The following is a 6,288-nucleotide window of genomic DNA, read 5'->3' as shown; positions in this document are numbered from 1 at the left end:
TATAAGCTGAAATACACCAGAACATGGAATGGGGAAATAGAGATTATCTCTACCCAAAACCCACGATTGGGTACTTCCTGTAAGTGCATACTTTTATTCTACTTTTACATTTAATTTTGAACTACTTACAGTATACTTATATTACCATTACACACATATATATATATATATCTAATATTATTATTATTATTATTATTAGTAGTAGTAGTAGTAGTAGTAGTAGTAGTAGTAGTAGTAGTAGTAGTAGTAGTAGTAGTAGTAGTAGTAGTAGTAGTAGTAGTAGTAGTAGTAGTAGTAGTAGTAGTAGTATTTATGTATTATTAATTATTTTTAATTGAAGTAGTTTTTGGCTTTTTATTTGATATGTATTATATAAGGTTGTTGTGTATTTGTGTTTTTCTTCTCTTCATCATTTTTTTTTTTCTATATGCAATCAGATTTCCCTTCTGGGATAAATGCATTACTATTAATAGAGTGTGTCAAATCAAACTGCAGCATTGTGTCAGCTTTTACTAAACAAAGACAAGTTCAAATGAACACTTGCTGATGGTAATGTTGTCTTTAATATAGTATTGCCTATAATACTGTATATCCCTTTTCGACCCTCATAACATTGTTCACGATTGTTTGAGTTGAATTGAATTGAAATTGAACTCTGACTTTGTTATTTTGAGAAAACCGAGGCAACTGCTTGGAATGTGATGCAAAGAACTTACAACTTTGAACTATAACAGAGAGCCTGACTTTTCCCTGTGTTTTTGATATATCTGTTGTAATTTATTGTCTTTTATTATGAATGTAGTAATGTGTTTTTAAGTGATTGTAGTATTTATTACATGTACAGCACTTTGGCCCGACCAAAAATCGCTTTTAAATGTGCTTTATAAATAAACTTTGATTTGATTAGAGCATTCTGAGCGTCCGGAACAGTCATCGCACACAGATCTCATTGAGAGAGACATTGAGAAACAAATCCTGCAATTACAATTATTACCCTGAGACTTCCTCGATGGAGCTTCTACAGGAGGACCCAGCTTTTTGGGTGGTAAGTATTACATTTGTTAAAATGTAAAGACAATGTTTTTGCTGACAGATCTCTATAATGCTCATGTTCTCTTCCTTATAGATGCATGTGTGATTCACCTGATGTGGTTTGGCAAGAACAACCACAACCAGCACATGTTCTTAAAAAGTAAGACAATGTTTTCCTGGCAGATCTCTATGTCTCTGAGATAAGCAGTTGTTGGGAAAGAAAACAGTATTCACATCAATGTTACTGAACTGTAGGTTTCCAAAAGAATTGGGGCTAGTTCATTTTTTTTTTAAGGAAATTGTTAAATGTATGTTTAAAAAGTGCAATGTAATATTTCTTTGTTAGTTTGAACTACACCAAAAAGGTTAGCTTAAACTAAAAAATGTGCTCATCACTTGTTATCAAGTCAATGCTGATTTTCTCTTCCTTATAGATGAATCTTTATTCACCTGATGTGGTTTGGCAAGAACAACCAGAACCAGCACATGGTGAAGAGTTCTTCTGGCTGGATGGAAATGCCCAGCAGTTTCAGGGAAACAACATCCATGTGTACAGCGAGGCTAACTGTTTCCTCACCAATGACGGTATTGGGTACTATCCCCTCCAGGCTCCAGTGATGCAGAGCCAGTCACTGCTTTACCCCCAAAGCAACAATGTGGTGCATGAAATAGCAGGCTGGTTCCCTGTGGAGAACAACATGCTGGAGTGGCTGACAGAGGCAAAGGCATCCAAACCAATATGGGAAGAGACACATTGAAACAGCATGAAGGAGGCTCTGGAGATGGAAAGGCAAAGCCTGACCAGCGAGAGAGAGAGACTTTTCAGAGAGAGTGTGCTGAGGAAAGATATGCCTTTCAGGTGGAGAAGGACTACATGGAGAAGGAAAGAGAACGCTTCAACAAAGAACTCAGGGAGCAACTTATGGAGAGAAAGGCCTTTCAAGTCAAAAACAATGCTATGGCTTTTGACAGGAAGTCCTTCTAGATTGAACAGGAAGAGATGGCCATGATGAGGAAGGCCTACATCCATGAAAAGGCTGGCATCCAAAAAACAAGAGATGCTATTAAGTTCCAAAAACAAATGACATCAACCAAAAAGGCCACCACAAGCAGTACTGTCAACATCTCTGACGAATCCTCTTTCTGCTCCATCTCCGTTTGGGCCTGCAAAGACAAACAGGCCAACTACACCTTCTCCCAGTTGGTCTCTGAGTCCTTTTGGTCCTGCAAGGATGAACAGGGAAAACGCACATGGTCCCAGTTCAGCTCCGACTCAGTTTGGGCATGCAAAGACAAAGGGGGAAACTGCACCTGCTCCCAGTTGGTCTCCGTTTGGGCCTGTAAGGATGAACAGGGAAACAGCACCTGCTCCCAGTTGGTCTCCGTTTGGGCCTGTAAGGATGAACAGGGAAACAGCACCTGCTCCCAGTTGGTCTCCGTTTGGGCCTGTAAGGATGAACAGGGAAACTGCACCTGCTCCCAGTTGGTCTCCGTTTGGGCCTGTAAGGATGAACAGGGAAACTGCACCTGCTCCCAGTTGGTCTCCGTTTGGGCCTGTAAGGATGAACAGGGAAACTGCACCTGCTCCCAGTTGGTCTCCGTTTGGGACTGTAAGGATGAACAGGGAAACAGCACCTGCTCCCAGTTGGTCTCCGTTTGGGCCTGTAAGGATGAACAGGGAAACAGCACCTGCTCCCAGTTGGTCTCCGTTTGGGCCTGTAAGGATGAACAGGGAAACTGCACCTGCTCCCAGTTGGTCTCCGTTTGGGCCTGTAAGGATGAACAGGGAAACAGCACCTGCTCCCAGTTGGTCTCCGTTTGGGCCTGTAAGGATGAACAGGGAAACAGCACCTGCTCCCAGTTGGTCTCTGTTTGGGTCTGTAAGGATGAACAGGGAAACTGCACCTGCTCCCAGAAACGTGACAGTCCATTATGCGTGAGGAAACCATCTGAAATATTCGCATGGACACTAAAATGTTGTGCATAACTGTGTATGCCATTTATAACATCTATGTGCATACTTTGAATACAATTTTGCAATGTGTTTTCAGCAATGAATGTGTCATTTTTTGAGTCAGAAATAGAAATAGTAAGAAATATGTGTCAGTAAACTAAACGGAAAACTATTGAGACCCCTAGGAATTCAGAGCAGGGTGCAAACAAAGTTCTCAAACATAAACACCCTGATGTCATACAAATACTTTAAAACATTAAAACATCTTTATGCAGACACATGAGAGGAAACAAGGAAGTTGAGGGGATCTTAATGTGTGTGTAATTTGTCTTCAGTGGAATTGCCAACATGTTCACCACCACAAGCTCTGTCTAAATAGCTCACCTTAAAAAAGTCCCAAATCTCATAAATAACTTGTGTTTTCATAATGAGGAACGATGGAAAATAAATTAATACAGTTGACTTTTCAATCAATTAGAATGTAGTGTATGTATTTGTACTGACAAAATAGGAAATAAACGTTCAGTTGCTGATGTAACCAAGTCTTGTAATAGCATATCGAGCCTCTGGCAGCCTGACGGCTAAGTCTGTGTATGCCAAATCTCATATGCTCTTCATCTCTCTCTTCTGCTCCAGGCACTGTGTGCACATACAACATTGGTCATTATATTAAACCCTGCCTAATCTAGCAAAGGGTATTAGAGACGTACACAAGTACTCTTTTAACTACTACTGTCGTTGAGAGACTTTGACACCTGAGAGCTGCACAGGACTAACCCCGTCTTCAATTAATAAAGACTATGATCATCAAATGAATTCACTGAGCAAAGTTGTAGCGAACAAATTGTTTTAAAATGTTTGTCATTTGATTTTCCAAAAACACAAAATTCATAGGCTTTCTCCTTAAGCCTACAACTTTGCCAAAATAAGCCTGAGTTTTGACAAAATAATTTCAAACATAAGTAACAAATCACCTCCTTATAGAGCCTCCAATTTTCTATCTAAATAGTCCTGGCACATTCACTTGATGCTGCTCACCAGGCGGCTATGCAACATTAATCTCTTGCTACTCTAAAACAAGTGCATAAAAGCAGTTTCGAGACACAAGCAACACTTAAACTGCCATAATTGTAAAGCCAGTTCAGAGAGGTCACTGATGAGGCAGTCTTGGTAGAGTCTAACATGGAAGACGAACACATGAGAAAGGAGGAAGTTGGCAGAGGAGACTTCAGTTACCAGAGTGAAGTGGAAAGCTGCGCCAACAGCATTCACTCAAGTTCAGCGGGGACAATGGAGAAGCTGGAGAGTGGGGAGAGAAAGCAGTGGAGTTGAAAAGAAGTTGGGGACATGGAGATGATGAGAATCAAACTCATTACCATTGACCCCTGTGTACTCCCATTACCACAGCCACTTTAGTGAGTGGCTGCTGTTATATGCACTTGAAAGCCAAACTGCGCGGTACATGTGGAGGAAAGACACACTGGCTGATGAAAGTCGGACAGCATGGATGGAAAACCAGGGTGCACCATACTTTAGGTCCTCTAATAAACACTGTATATGTAGTTAAGGGTTTTTCACGATTGAGGCTTTTGAAATACCAGATTTGGGCTTTTTGCATAATCTTACTGCTTTTTGTTGAATATTATAAATCTTATTATCTTGATCTTTTGTAAATTACTGTTGTCTTTTTAAAGGTTAATCTACCACAATTAAAATAATTTATATGGATTTTGAATTGATATATTCAGTAGCAAATCTTTTACATTGTGTGAACTCTTGGGAAAATAAAACATTTTTTTACTAACGTCTCGCTGTATGTATGTCAGCAGTTATTACAATGCTTATTCATTCATGTTGTATTACATTCACAAAAAAAGCAATACCACTGTGCCCAACACACGCTCACTCCCTAAACGTCCAGGAGCGACGCTTGGTCAGGGTCCCGTGGCGTGCAGTTGGGCTCCTTCAGCTTCATAAACGGACGCAAAGAGCTTTCAACTGATTGCAATGTATTCCCATCAGCGGCGGTATTTGACGCTCATGGAAGCACCGCATCCGTTTATGTCGGCAGCTCTTAAAGGCAATGTGAGCGTCCATTCCCATTGGATAATGGAGAATTGTACACCCGGAAGTAAGTATTCTCCTTACTGTCGATTGATTTGACAGTGATATCTGCACTACTCATCGACTAAAAAACACCAGATTATCCTTGTTAATTAAACGACATTGATAGTTAGAGAATTTAGAGAACACAATTGTCATCTATATTTTTGACAAGATATGTAACTTTAATTTGTAAGGCACCATTTTCCATGCTTGTTGAAAAGAGATAACTATAGCGTGCTATAATTAAATGTACATAAGTGTTTCATGATTTAAAAATAAACAATTTTTCAAGGAGTGTTCTTCAAGCATTTGGACATGAAAACAACAAAAAACAGCCTGTACTTTAGATGGGGAGGCATAGGTTAAGCAAATCAGTAGATGTTTTCATACAAGCTTTCTGCACAATTGTGTCAAATATTTTATGATTGTCATTTTAAGCAGATGCTATCTAAAACATCACATGCTGTCTCCTCTTACTGCGATCCACACACTGAGAGCTAATCCCTCTCTTCCCGTCCCAGTATAGCATGATGGTCACTTGGCTTCTCAGTCTTAATTACATGTGAAACAATACCTTATTTTATTGTATCACTCCTTTCATCAACCCACTCCTTTCTTCCTTACTATATTTCCTATACCCTACTCTCCTATCCATCTCTCACAAATTCAGGCACACTCTTTGCACCCTTCTGTTCTTCTTGCAGGGATGAGGAAGTGACTTAGACTCTGGGATCTTAAGGATGTGGCTCCCAGTAGAGAGTAGATATAAAATGAAGATCATTCCACTGAAAAAAATAAGCCAAACTGCAAAGTGCTTAACGTGACAGGCCTGGCCCTTTCATACATTTAGGAACATGAGTCTCTGGTTGTTCAGAAGATGTTTTTCTTCCGTTTCAAATGTTACGAGCCGGGTAAACTTGAGAGCAGACTGCTCTAACTTCAAAGTGGTTTTGATAGATATTTAGAGAAATATTTCATCAGTGTTGATGCTTTTCTACTTCTGTTAAATTGCTGCTAGTTCAGCCATATATCAGATCTCTCTTATCTCCACTTTGCTGTCAGTGGCTGTGTTTTTATCATAACTTGATTTCAAGATGTTTTGGAAAACATTTCAGTTTCTGAACTGCATGTCCGGATGAATAATGAATATGTTCTTGGTGTGTATATTATTTTTGTAAGCATGGATTAGTAGATTA

Source organism: Gymnodraco acuticeps, unplaced genomic scaffold (genome assembly GCF_902827175.1).
Source record: "Gymnodraco acuticeps unplaced genomic scaffold, fGymAcu1.1, whole genome shotgun sequence".
NCBI lineage: Eukaryota > Metazoa > Chordata > Actinopteri > Perciformes > Bathydraconidae > Gymnodraco > Gymnodraco acuticeps.
Note: the sequence above shows the minus strand (reverse complement) of the source record.